Raw genomic sequence first — 14,878 nt, 5'->3', positions numbered from 1 at the left:
ACAGCACGGGGTTAGATACAGAGTGAAGCTCCCTCTACACCGTCCCCATCAAACACTCCCAAGACAGGTACAGGACGGGGTTAGATACAGAGAGAAACTCCCTCTACACCATCCCCATCAAACACTCCCAGAGTAGGTACAGCACAGGGTTAGATACAGAGTAAAGATCCATCTGTACTGTCCCCATCAAACACTCCCAGGACAGGTACAGCACGGGGTTAGATACAGAGTAAAGCTCCCTCTACACCGTCCCCATCAAGCACTCCGAGGACAGGCACATCATGTGTTTAGATACAGAGTAAAGCTCCCTCTATACTGTTCCCATCAAACACTCCCAGGCAGGTAGAGCACGGGGTGAGATAAAGAGTAAAGCTCCCTCGACACTGTCCCCATCAAACACTCCCAGGACAAGTACAGCACGGGGTTAGATACAGAGTAAAGCTCCCTCTGTACTGTCCCCATCAAACACTCACAGAGCAGGTACAGCACGGGGTTAGATACAGAGTAAAGATCCCTCTGTACTGTCCCCATTAAACACTCCCAGGACAGGCACAGCACGGGGTTAAATACAGAGTAACGCTCCCTCTACATCGTCCCCATCAAACACTCCCAGCACACGGACAGCACGGGGTTAGATACAGAGTAAAGATCCCTTTACACCATCCCCATCAAACACTCCCAGGACAGATACAGCACGGGGTTAGATACAAAGTAAAGCTCCCTCTACACCGTCTCCATCAACCACTCCAAGGAGAATTACAGCACGGGGTTAGAAAAAGAGTAAAGCTCCCTCTACACCGTCACCATCAAACACTCCCAGGACAGATACAGCACGGGGTTAGATACAGAGTAAAGCTCCCTCTACACTGTCCATATCAAACACTCCCAGGGCAGGTACAACACGGTGTTAGATACAGAGTAAAGATACCTCTACACCATCCCCATCAAACACTCCCAGGACAGGGACAGCAAGGGGTTAGATACAGAGTAAAGCTCCCTCTGCACTGTCTCCATCAAACACTCCCAGGACAGGGACAGAACGGGGTTAGATACAGAGTAAAGCTCCCTCTACATCGTCCCCATCAAACACTCCCAGCACAGGGACAGCATGGGGTTACATACAGAATAAAGATACCTCTACACCATCCCCATCAAACGCTCCCAGGACAGGTACAGCACGGTGATAGATGCAGAGTAAAGCTCCCTCTACACTGTCCCCATCAAACACTCCCATTGCAGGTACAGCACGGGGTTAGCTACAGAGTAAAGCTCCCTCTACTCTGTCCCCACGAAACACTCCCAGGACAGGCACAGCACAGGGTTAGATACAGAGTAAAGCTCCCTCTACACTGTCCCCATCTAACACTCCCAGGACAGGGACACAACGGGATTAGATACAGAGTAAAGCTCCCTCTTCCCTGTCTCCATCAAACACTCCCAGGACAGGTACAGCACGGGGTTAGATACAGAGCAAAGCTCCCTCTACACTGTCCCTATCAAACACTCCCAGGAGAATTACAGCACGGGGTTAGATACAGAGTAAAGCTCCCTCTACACCGTCCCCATCAAACACTCCCAGGACAGGTACACGACGGGGTTAGATACAGAGAGAAACTCCCTCTACACCATCCCCATCAAACACTCCCAGGACAGGTACAGCACTGGGTTAGATAGAGAGTAAAGCTCCCTCTGAACTGTCCCCATCAAACACTCCCAGAGCAGGTACAGCACGGGGTTAGATACAGAGTAAAGCTCCCTCTGTACTGTCCCCATCAAACACTCCCAGAGCAGGTACAGCACGGTGTTAGATACAGAGTAAAGATCCCTCTGTACTGTCCCCATCAAACACTCCCAGGACAGGCACAGCATGGGTTTAGATACAGAGTAAAGATCCCTCTACACCATCCCCATCAAACACTCCCAGGACAGGTAGAGCACTGTGTTAGATACAGAGTAAAGTTCCCTCTACTCCGTCCCCATCAAACACTCCCATGGCAGGTACAGCACGGGGTGAGATAAAGAGTAAAGCTCTTTCGACACTGTCCCCATCAAACACTCCCAGGACAAGTACAGCACGGGGTTAGATACAGAGTAAAGCTCCCTCTGTACTGTCCCCATCAAACACTCACAGAACAGGTACAGCACGGGGTTAGATACAGAGTGAAGATCCCTCTGTACTGTCCCCATTAAACACTCCCAGGACAGGCACAGCACGGGGTTAGATACAGAGTAACGCTCCCTCTACATCGTCCCCATCAAACACTCCCAGCACACGGACAGCACGGGGTTAGATACAGAGTAAAGATCCCTTTACACCATCCCCATCAAACACTCCCAGGACAGATACAGCACGGGGTTAGATACAAAGTAAAGCTCCCTCTACACCGTCTCCATCAACCACTCCAAGGAGAATTACAGCACGGGGATAGAAAAAGAGTAAAGCTCCCTCTACACCGTCCCCATCAAACACTCCCAGGACAGGTACAGGACGGGGTTAGATACAGAGTAAAGCTCCCTCTACACCATCCCCAGCAAACACTCCCAGGACAGGCACAGCACGGGTTTAGAAACAGAGTAAAGCTCCCTCTACACCGTCACCATCAAACACTCCCAGGACAGATACAGCACGGGGTTAGATACAGAGTAAAGCTCCCTCTACACTGTCCATATCAAACACTCCCTGGGCAGGTACAGCACGGTGTTAGATACAGAGTAAAGATACCTCTACACTAACCCCATCAAACACTCCCAGGACAGGGACAGCACGGGGTTAGATACAGAGTAAAGCTCCCTCTGCACTGTCTCCATCAAACACTCCCAGGACAGGGACAGAACGGGGTTAGATACAGAGTAAAGCTCCCTCTACACTGTCCCCATCTAACACTCCCAGGACAGGGACAGCACACGATTAGATACAGAGTAAAGCTCCCTCTTCCCTGTCTCCATCAAACACTCCCAGGACAGGTACAGCATGGGGTTAGATACAAAGTAAAGCTCCCTCTACACCGTCTCCATCAACCACTCCAAGGAGAATTACAGCACGGGGTTAGAAAAAGAGTAAAGCTCCCTCTACACCGTCCCCATCAAACACTCCCAGGACAGGTACAGGACGGGGTTAGATACAGAGTAAAGCTCCCTCTACACCATCCCCAGCAAACACTCCCAGGACAGGCACTGCACGGGTTTAGATACAGAGTAAAGCTCCCTCTACACCGTCACCATCAAACACTCCCAGGACAGATACAGCACGGGGTTAGATACAGAGTAAAGCTCCCTCTACACTGTCCATATCAAACACTCCCAGGGCAGGTACAGCACGGTGTTAGATACAGAGTAAAGATACCTCTACACCATCCCCATCAAACACTCCCAGGACAGGGACAGCACGGGGTTAGATACAGAGTAAAGCTCCCTCTGCACTGTCTCCATCAAACACTCCCAGGACAGGGACAGAACGGGGTTAGATACAGAGTAAAGCTCCCTCTACATCGTCCCCATCAAACACTCCCAGCACAGGGACAGCATGGGGTTACATACAGAATAAAGATACCTCTACACCATCCCCATCAAACGCTCCCAGGACAGGTACAGCACGGTGATAGATGCAGAGTAAAGCTCCCTCTACACTGTCCCCATCAAACACTCCCATTGCAGGTACAGCACGGGGTTAGATACAGAGTAAAGCTCCCTCTACTCTGTCCCCACGAAACACTCCCAGGACAGGCACAGCACAGGGTTAGATACAGAGTAAAGCTCCCTCTACACTGTCCCCATCTAACACTCCCAGGACAGGGACAGAACGGGATTAGATACAGAGTAAAGCTCCCTCTTCCCTGTCTCCATCAAACACTCCCAGGACAGATACAGCACGGGGTTAGATACAGAGTAAAGCTCCCTCTACGCTGTCCCTATCAAACACTCCCAGGAGAATTACAGCACGGGGTTCGATACAGAGTAAAGCTCCCTCTACACCGTCCCCATCAAACACTCCCAGGACAGGTACAGGACGGGGTTAGATACAGAGAGAAACTCGCTCTACACCATCCCCATCAAACACTCCCAGGACAGGTACAGCACGGGGTTAGATAGAGAGTAAAGCTCCCTCTGTACTGTCCCCATCAAACACTCCCAGAGCAGGTTCAGCACGGGGTTAGATACAGAGTAAAGCTCCCTCTGTACTGTCCCCATCAAACACTCCCAGAGCAGGTTCAGCACGGGGTTAGATACAGAGTAAAGCTCCCTCTGTACTGTCCCCATCAAACACTCCCAGAGCAGGTACAGCACGGGGTTAGATACAGAGTAAAGATCCCTCTGTACTGTCCCCATCAAACGCTCCCAGGACAGGCACAGCATGGGTTTAGATACAGAGTGAAGATCCCTCTGTACTGTCCCCATTAAACACTCCCAGGACAGGTACAGCACGGGGTTAGATACAGAGTAACGCTCCCTCTACATCGTCCCCATCAAACACTCCCAGCACACGGACAGCACGGGGTTAGATACAGAGTAAAGATCCCTTTACACCATCCCCATCAAACACTCCCAGGACAGGTACAGCACGGGGTTAGATACAAAGTAAAGCTCCCTCTACACCGTCTCCATCAACCACTCCAAGGAGAATTACAGCACGGGGTTAGAAAAAGAGTAAAGCTCCCTCTACACCGTCCCCATCAAACACTCCCAGGACAGGTACAGGACGGGGTTAGATACAGAGTAAATCTCCCTCTACACCATCCCCAGCAAACACTCCCAGGACAGGCACAGCACGGGTTTAGATACGGAGTAAAGCTCCCTCTACACCGTCACCATCAAACACTCCCAGGACAGATACAGCACGGGGTTAGATACAGAGTAAAGCTCCCTCTACACTGTCCATATCAAACACTCCCTGGGCAGGTACAGCACGGTGTTAGATACAGAGTAAAGATACCTCTACACCAACCCCATCAAACACTCCCAGGACAGGGACAGCACGGGGTTAGATACAGAGTAAAGCTCCCTCTGCACTGTCTCCATCAAACACTCCCAGGACAGGGACAGAACGGGGTTAGATACAGAGTAAAGCTCCCTCTACACTGTCCCCATCAAACACTCCCAGGACAGGGACAGCACGGGATTAGATACAGAGTAAAGCTCCCTCTTCCCTGTCTCCATGAAACACTCCCAGGACAGGTACAGCACGGGGTTAGATACAGAGTAAAGCTCCCTCTACACCGTCCCCATCAATCACTCCCAGGATAGGTACAGCACGGGGATAGATACAGAGTAAAGCTCCCTCTACACCATTCCCATCAAACATTCCCAGGACAGGTACAGCACGGAGTTAGTTACAGAGTAAAGCTCCCTCTACACCGTCCCCATCAAACACTCCCAGGACAAGTACAGCACGGGGTTAGATACAGAGTAAAGCTCCCTCTGTACTGTCCCCATCAAACACTCACAGAGCAGGTACAGCACGGGGTTAGATACAGAGTAAAGATCCCTCTGTACTGTCCCCATTAAACACTCCCAGGACAGGCACAGCACGGGGTAAAATACAGAGTAACACTCCCTCTACATCGTCCCCATCAAACACTCCCAGCACACGGACAGCACGGGGTTAGATACAGAGTAAAGCTCCCTCTTCACCGACCCATCATACACTCCCAGGACAGGTACAGCACGGGGTTAGACACAGAGTAAAGCTCCCTCTACACTGTCCCCATGAAACACTCCCAGGACAGGTACAGCACGGGGTTAGACACAGAGTAACGCCCCCTCTACACTGTCCCCATCGAACACTCCCAGGACAGCTACAGCACGGGGTTAGATACAGAGTAAAGATCCCTCTACACCATCCCCATCAAACACTCCCAGGACAGGTACAGCACGGGGTTAGATACAGAGTAAAGCTCACCTTACACTGTCCCCATCAAACACTCCCAGGACAGGTACAGCACGGGTTTAGATACAGCGTAAAGCTCCCTCTTCACCGACCCATCAAACACTCCCGGGACAGGTACAGCACGGGGTTAGATACAGAGTAAAGTACCCTCTACACTGTCCCCATCAAACACTCCCAGGACAGGTACAGCACGGGGTTAGATACAGAGTAAAGCTCCCTCTTCACCGACCCATCAAACACTCCCGGGACAGGTACAGCATGGGGTTAGATACAGAGTAAGGCTCCCTCTACACTGTCCCCATCAAACACTCCCAGGACAGGGACAGCACGGGGTTAGATACAGAGTAAAACTCCGTCTACACAGTCTCCATCAAACACTCCCAGGACAGGGACAGCACGGGGTTAGATACAGAGTAAAGCTCCCTCTACACTGTCCCCATCAAACACTCCCAGGACAGGGACAGCACGGGGTCAGATACAGAGTAAAGCTCCCTCTACACTGTCCCCATCAAATACTCCCGGGGCAGGTACAGCACGAGGTTAGATACAGATTAAAGCTCCCTCTACACTGTCCCCATCAAACACTCCCAGGACAGGTACAGTACGGGGTTAGATACAGAGTATAGCTCCCTCTACATCGTCCCCATCAAACACTCCCAGGACAGGTACAGCACGGGGTTAGAAAAAGAGTAAAGCTCCCTCTACACCGTCCCCATCAAACACTCCCAGGACAGGGACAGAAGGGGGTTAGATACAGAGTAAAGCTCCCTCTACACCGTCCCCATCAAACACTCCCAGGACAGGGACAGAAGGGAGTTAGATACAGAGTAAAGCTCCCTCTTCACTGTCCCCATCAAACACTCCCTGGACAGGGACAGCACGGGGTTAGATACAGAGTAAAGCTCCCTCCACACCATCCCCATCAAACACTCCCAGGACAGGTACAGCACGGGGTTAGATACAGAGTAAAGGCCCCTCTACACCGTCCCCATCAATCACTCCCAGGATAGGTACAGCACGGGGTTAGCTACAGAGTAAAGCTCCCCCTACACCGTCCCCATCAAACACTCCCAGGACAGGTACAGCACGGGGTTAGATACAGAGAAAAGCACCCTCTACACTGTCCCCATCAAGCACTCCCCGGACAGGGACAGCACGGGTTTAGATACAGAGTAAAGCTCCCTCAGTACTGTCCCCATCAAACACTCCCAGGACAGGTACAGTACGGGGTTAGATACAGAGTAAAGCTCCCTCTACACTGTCCCCATCAAACACTCCCAGGACAGGCACAGCAAGGGTTTAGATACAGAGTAAAGCTCCCTCTACACTGTCCCCATCAAACACTCCCAGCACAGGGACAGCACGGGTTTAGATACAGAGTAAAGACCCTTCTACACCATCCCCATCAAACACTCCCAGGACAGGTACAGCACGGCGTTAGGTACAAAGTAAAGCTCCCTCTACACCGTCTCCATCAACCACTCCCAGGAGATTTACAGCACGGTGTTAGATACAGAGTAAAGGTCCCTCTACACCGTCCCCATCAAACTCTCCCTGGACAGGTACAGGACGGGGTTAGATACAGAGTAAAGCTCCCTCTACACTGTCCCCATCAAACACTCCCAGGACAGGCACAGCACGGGGTTAGATACAGAGTAAAGCTCCCTCTACACCGTCACCATCAAACACTCCCAGGACAGATACAGCACGGGGTTAGATACAGAGTAAAGCTCCCTCTACACTGTCCCCATCAAACACTCCCAGGACAGGGACAGCACGGGGTTAGATACAGAGTAATGCTCCCTCTACACTGTCTCCATCAAACACTCCCAGGACAGGGACAGAACGGGGTTAGATACAGAGTAATGCTCCCTGTACATCGTCCCCATCAAACACTCCCAGGACAGGCACAGCACAGGGTTAGATACAGAGTAAAGAACCCTCTACACCATCCCCATCAAACACTCCCAGGACAGGTACAGCACGGCGTTAGATACAGAGTAAAGCTCCCTCTACACTGTCCCCATCAAACACTCCCAGGACAGGTACAGCACGGGGTTAGGTACAGAGAAAAGCTCCCTCTACTCTGACCCCATCAAACACCCCCAGGACAGGTACAGCACGGGGTTAGATACAGAGTAAAGCTCCCTCTATACTGTCCCCATCAAACACTCCCAGGACAGGGACAGCACGGAGTTAGATACAGAGTAAAGCTCCCTCTACACCATCCCCATCAAACACTCCCAGGACAGGTACAGCACGGGGTTAGATACAGAGTAAAACTCCCTCTACACTGTTCCAATTGTGTGTTCGCGTGACACCAGTTCAGCTGTTGTCCTTGGCCTCCCTGAGCCTGGAGAGGCGGGGGGGGATGGGGGGGGTCAATGTCAGACAGGTGTCCCACTGCTGACCTCTGCTTGCCCACAACACAAGCCGGCCAGGCACAGACAGCAGCAGTAAAGCCCTGCGCAGTCAAAAACAGCCAGCCGACAGAGTTCCGGGAACATGCCGGGTGATCCAATGTGGGGGTCGGTTTGCGGAGAAAGTAGGGGGTGGGGTGGGGAAGGGGAGACCTGAACCCGTTCCTTTCCCTTACACCCCCACCCCCACCTCCCAAAACCCCAAAGCAGGAAATGACACTTCAGTAACATTCAAGCGGCGCAGAGGAAGTCGGAACTCGGCAGACATCCGCGGAATGCCGGCTGTCCCCGATATCCGGCTGTGAACATTCCTGAGCTTCCCGGTCTGCCTGCCGGAGCCTCGGCTCGGCCGGTCTCTCGGAGTCCGGCCCCTGTCTGCTCATGTGGGCTGGGGTCAACCCTTATCGCCCTCCCTTACCCGCGCCCCTCCCCACCTCAGGGCGTGGGGTGGTGGTGGTTTGGGGCGAGCCCCCTGGCTCCATCATCCCGCTTGACCCCCTCCAGCTGGTGGTCGGAGAGAGAGAGCGAGAGCGTTGCTTCACCTGGCGCGAGTCAGTCACACACACTGTGGGGCTGGGTGTCCCTCGAGGCAGCTAAATATGTGTGTTGTCCGTCAAACGGCCTGTAATAAACACTCCGGACAGCTGTCGGGGCCTGTAAGGCAGGGTCAGCCTGGTCTCACCGCATCCGCTGTTCCATTCTAAAGCTGTTTGCTGTCGGATTTATCCTCTGCTCCCACTCTGCTGGACTTTTTAATATTCGTTCACGGGGATGTGGGCTGGGCCAGCCTTTATTGCCCATCCCTAATTGCCCTTTGTTCAGAGGGGGGCATTTAAGGGCCCACCACCATTGCTGTGCGGGTCTGGGGAGTTACGTGTAGGCCAGACCGGGTAAGGGCGGCCGATTTCCTTCCCTCCAGGGGGCGTTAGTGAACCAGATGGGGGGTTTTTAATGACCATCGGGGATGCTCATCGTCAGACTTGTGATCCCAAATTTTTTTTATTCGGTTCCGAATTTTCACCAGCGACGGTCCCGCCAAGCCCGCCGCCGGAGACTGGGGGCACGCGACCCGCCCTCTGCTCACCTGACCCCAGCCAGAAGCGGCCGTGGTAAAGGGTCCTCTACTCCACCCTTGAGGTGGGTGGGGGGGGCGGGTGGAAGTCCCATGTGGCTGCCGAGGGTGAAGTCAGGGTGAGGCGTGTGGCGGGGAGAGCCAGGAGTTTCCCTGCAGCCACGGCTGGGGAGGGGACAAAGCCTGAGGCGCCGCCGCTGGTGGGAGACTGGAATTACAACGTGACCTGTTTACATAGCAGTTAAAGCACGGGAATTTTCCAGGACTTCGACAGGGTAGATGCAGGAAGGATGTTCCCGATGGTGGTGTGGGGGGGGGGTGGGGGGAGTCCAGAACCAGGGGTCATGGTCTGAGGATACGGGGTAGACCCTTTAGGACTGAGATGAGGAGGAATTTCTTCACCCAGAGAGTGGTGAGCCTGTGGAATTCACTACCACAGAAAGTAGTTGAGACCAAAACATTGTATGTTTTCAAGAAGGAGTTAGATATAGCTCTTGGGGCGAAAGGGGTCAAAGGGTATGGGGAGAAAGCGGGGAGCAGGCTATTGAGTTGGATGATCAGCCACGATCATAATGAATGGCGGAGCAGGCTCGAAGGGCCGAATGGCCTCCTCCTGCCCCTAGTTTCTATTTGGCCCTAAAGGAGTTTGTGCTCCATGTGAACCTCATCCCATTCCCCAACCCATCTCACCCCCCCCAACACCCTTCTAATCCCCTTCTAACCCTTGCGTTTACCCAGCTCCATCTTAATTCTGTTGGTCTCGAACATTCCCTCCCTCCCTCTCTGTAGCGGCGGCTGTTATATTCTAATCGTTAATTCTGATTTTCTTTTTTGGAAACAGAATGAAAAGGATGAGGAGATGACCACAAACGTGTTCATGAATATGGTAGGCTGTGGCCTTTAACCCTGACCCCTGACCCCGTACATTTTGACTGGGAGGTCCCCGATGACCTGGTCTGATTCACTGCCTTCCTTCCAGGAGGGGTCAGCAGGCTTGGGTACCTCCCTCGTTGTCACCCTCTCTCCCGCCCTCCGGCTGGGGGAGGGTGGGGGTCGCTGGCCCAGGAGGTGTACCTGGCGAGCCATTTACCCCCTTTGGGGGGGCGCAGAGCTCGGGCAGTGTGGAGGAGAGGGGCGGGGGGGGCGTGAGAACAACCCGCCCCCCCCACCACCCTAATTCATGATTCTCGAGGTGGGGAAGAGGGGTAACTGAGGGCAGTGCTCTTAAGGGCATTTCTGGGGGGGGCGCATTTGGTTTATAGCCCCATTGAGGGAGTTCCTGAGGGTGGGGGGTGTAGCCCCATGGGGTGGGGGTGGCGGGGGGGTGGGGTGTAATTGTTTGAATTTTCTAAGAGCTGGAAGGCAGCCGTGTGGGAGCGGCGGGGGAGGGGGCAGGGTATGTTGTTCAACGCTAATGGATTTTATTTGGGGGGGGTCGATGTGAATGGAATTTATTTGCTGGGGGGGGTCGGTGTTAATGGATTTTATTTGCTGGGGGGGGTCGGTGTTAATGGATTTTATTTGCTGGGGGGGGCCGGTGTTAATGGATTTTATTTCGGGGGGGTCGATGTTAATGGATTTTATTTCGGGGGGGTCGATGTTAATGGGTTTTATTTGGGGGGGGGTCGGTGTTAATGGATTTTATTTGTGGGGGGGTTGATAATGGATTTTATTTGTGGGGGGGTTGATAATGGATTTTATTTGTGGGGGGGTTGATAATGGATTTTATTTGTTGGGGGGTTGATAATGGATTTTATTTGTGGGGGGGTTGATAATGGATTTTATTTGCGGGGGGGTCGGTGTTAATGGATTTTATTTGTGGGGGGGTTGATAATGGATTTTATTTGTGGGGGGGTTGATAATGGATTTTATTTGTGGGGGGGTTGATAATGGATTTTATTTGTGGGGGGGTTGATAATGGATTTTATTTGTGGGGGGGTTGATAATGGATTTTATTTGTGGGGGGGTTGATAATGGATTTTATTTGTGGGGGGTTGATAATGGATTTTATTTGGGGGGGGTTGATAATGGATTTTATTTGTTGGGGGGTTGATAATGGATTTTATTTGTGGGGGGGTTGATAATGGATTTTATTTGTTAGGGGTTGATAATGGATTTTATTTGTGGGGGGGTTGATAATGGATTTTATTTGTTGGGGGGGTTGATAATGGATTTTATTTGTGGGGGGGTTGATAATGGATTTTATTTGTTAGGGGTTGATAATGGATTTTATTTGCGGGGGGGTTGATAATGGATTTTATTTGCGGGGGGGTTGATAATGGATTTTATTTGTGGGGGGGTTGATAATGGATTTTATTTGCGGGGGGGTTGATAATGGATTTTATTTGCGGGGGGGTTGATAATGGATTTTATTTGTTGGGGGGGTTGATAATGGATTTTATTTGCGGGGGGGTTGATAATGGATTTTATTTGTTAGGGATTGATAATGGATTTTATTTGTTGGGGGGTTGATAATGGATTTTATTTGTGGGGGGGTTGATAATGGATTTTATTTGTGGGGGGGTTGATAATGGATTTTATTTGTGGGGGGGGTTGATAATGGATTTTATTTGCGGGGGGGTTGATAATGGATTTTATTTGTGGGGGGGGTTGATAATGGATTTTATTTGTGGGGGGGTTGATAATGGATTTTATTTGTTGGGGGGTTGATAATGGATTTTATTTGTGGGGGGGTTGATAATGGATTTTATTTGGGGGGGGTTGATAATGGATTTTATTTGTGGGGGGTTGATAATGGATTTTATTTGTGGGGGGGTTGATAATGGATTTTATTTGTGGGGGGGTTGATAATGGATTTTATTTGTTGGGGGGGTTGATAATGGATTTTATTTGTTAGGGATTGATAATGGATTTTATTTGTTGGGGGGTTGATAATGGATTTTATTTGTGGGGGGGTTGATAATGGATTTTATTTGTGGGGGGGTTGATAATGGATTTTATTTGTTGGGGGGGTTGATAATGGATTTTATTTGTGGGGGGGTTGATAATGGATTTTATTTGTGGGGGGGTTGATAATGGATTTTATTTGTGGGGGGGTTGATAATGGATTTTATTTGTGGGGGGGTTGATAATGGATTTTATTTGTGGGGGGGTTGATAATGGATTTTATTTGTTAGGGGTTGATAATGGATTTTATTTGTGGGGGGGTTGATAATGGATTTTATTTGTTAGGGGTTGATAATGGATTTTATTTGTGGGGGGGTTGATAATGGATTTTATTTGTGGGGGGGTTGATAATGGATTTTATTTGTGGGGGGGTCGGTGTTAATGGATTTTATTTGTTGGGGGGTTGATAATGGATTTTATTTGTGGGGGGGTTGATAATGGATTTTATTTGTTGGGGGGTTGATAATGGATTTTATTTGTGGGGGGGTTGATAATGGATTTTATTTGTTAGGGGTTGATAATGGATTTTATTTGTGGGGGGGTTGATAATGGATTTTATTTGTTGGGGGGTTGATAATGGATTTTATTTGTTAGGGGTTGATAATGGATTTTATTTGTGGGGGGGTTGATAATGGATTTTATTTGTGGGGGGGTTGATAATGGATTTTATTTGTGGGGGGGTTGATAATGGATTTTATTTGTGGGGGGGTTGATAATGGATTTTATTTGTGGGGGGGTTGATAATGGATTTTATTTGTTAGGGGTTGATAATGGATTTTATTTGTGGGGGGGTTGATAATGGATTTTATTTGCGGGGGGGTTGATAATGGATTTTATTTGCGGGGGGGTTGATAATGGATTTTATTTGTTAGGGGTTGATAATGGATTTTATTTGTGGGGGGGTTGATAATGGATTTTATTTGTTAGGGGTTGATAATGGATTTTATTTGTGGGGGGGTTGATAATGGATTTTATTTGTTGGGGGGGTTGATAATGGATTTTATTTGTGGGGGGGTTGATAATGGATTTTATTTGTGGGGGGGTTGATAATGGATTTTATTTGTTGGGTGGGTTGATAATGGATTTTATTTGTGGGGGGGTTGATAATGGATTTTATTTGTTGGGGGGGTTGATAATGGATTTTATTTGTGGGGGGGTTGATAATGGATTTTATTTGTTGGGGGGGTTGATAATGGATTTTATTTGTTGGGGGGGTTGATAATGGATTTTATTTGTTGGGGGGGTTGATAATGGATTTTATTTGTTAGGGGTTGATAATGGATTTTATTTGTTGGGGGGGTTGATAATGGATTTTATTTGTTGGGGGGGTTGATAATGGATTTTATTTGTTAGGGGTTGATAATGGATTTTATTTGTTGGGGGGGTTGATAATGGATTTTATTTGTGGGGGGGTTGATAATGGATTTTATTTGTTAGGGGTTGATAATGGATTTTATTTGTGGGGGGGTTGATAATGGATTTTATTTGTTGGGGGGGTTGATAATGGATTTTATTTGTGGGGGGGTTGATAATGGATTTTATTTGTGGGGGGGTTGATAATGGATTTTATTTGTTGGGGGGGTTGATAATGGATTTTATTTGCGGGGGGGTTGATAATGGATTTTATTTGTTGGGGGGTTGATAATGGATTTTATTTGTTGGGGGGGTTGATAATGGATTTTATTTGCGGGGGGGTTGATAATGGATTTTATTTGTTGGGGGGTTGATAATGGATTTTATTTGTTAGGGGTTGATAATGGATTTTATTTGCGGGGGGGTTGATAATGGATTTTATTTGCGGGGGGGTTGATAATGGATTTTATTTGCGGGGGGGTTGATAATGGATTTTATTTGCGGGGGGGTTGATAATGGATTTTATTTGCGGGGGGGTTGATAATGGATTTTATTTGCGGGGGGGTTGATAATGGATTTTATTTGTGGGGGGGTTGATAATGGATTTTATTTGTTGGGGGGTTGATAATGGATTTTATTTGTTAGGGGTTGATAATGGATTTTATTTGCGGGGGGGTTGATAATGGATTTTATTTGCGGGGGGGTTGATAATGGATTTTATTTGCGGGGGGGTTGATAATGGATTTTATTTGCGGGGGGGTTGATAATGGATTTTATTTGCGGGGGGGTTGATAATGGATTTTATTTGTGGGGGGGTTGATAATGGATTTTATTTGTGGGGGGGTTGATAATGGATTTTATTTCTCCCCCCCCCACCACCCCTCCGAGGCGTGGACAGATTATCGATTGAGGTGGAATCCGGAGGATTACGGGGGGATCGATGTCCTTCGCATCCCCTCCACCAAAGTGTGGCTTCCGGACATCGTCCTGCTCAACAAGTCAGTGACCCCCCCCCAACATGTCTCCGCCCCCCCGAGCGTGCCACACACCCCCCCCCCGCAACGTGTCTCCCCACTCCGTGTGGAACCGCCCCTCTGCATGTCCCCCCCCTCCGCATGTCCCCCCCCTCCACACGTCCCCCCCCTCCGCACGTCCCCCCCCTCCGCACGTCCCCCCACCCCTCCGCATGTTCCCCCCTCCACGTGTCCCCCCCTCCGCGTGTCCCCCCACCCCTCCGCATGT

At 50.0% G+C, this 14,878-nt stretch overlaps 1 long non-coding RNA gene across 1 annotated transcript in view; it reads left to right on the top strand.

Annotated features, from left to right (window-relative positions):
• The window catches only part of LOC144676658 (uncharacterized), a 43,255-nt gene extending 28,648 nt beyond the window's left edge, over positions 1 to 14,607 (top strand). Inside the window, exons 2-3 of the long non-coding RNA XR_013575393.1 lie at positions 10,218 to 10,262; positions 14,525 to 14,607. This is a non-coding gene — a long non-coding RNA (uncharacterized LOC144676658). The remainder of the gene's footprint in view (positions 1 to 10,217; positions 10,263 to 14,524) is intronic.
• The last annotated feature ends 271 nt before the right edge of the window (positions 14,608 to 14,878 follow it).

This window comes from Cetorhinus maximus, unplaced genomic scaffold (assembly GCF_964194155.1).
Source record: "Cetorhinus maximus unplaced genomic scaffold, sCetMax3.hap1.1 HAP1_SCAFFOLD_1797, whole genome shotgun sequence".
In the NCBI taxonomy this organism is placed as follows: Eukaryota; Metazoa; Chordata; class Chondrichthyes; order Lamniformes; family Cetorhinidae; genus Cetorhinus; species Cetorhinus maximus.
This window is presented reverse-complemented; position numbering and strand designations above follow the sequence as displayed.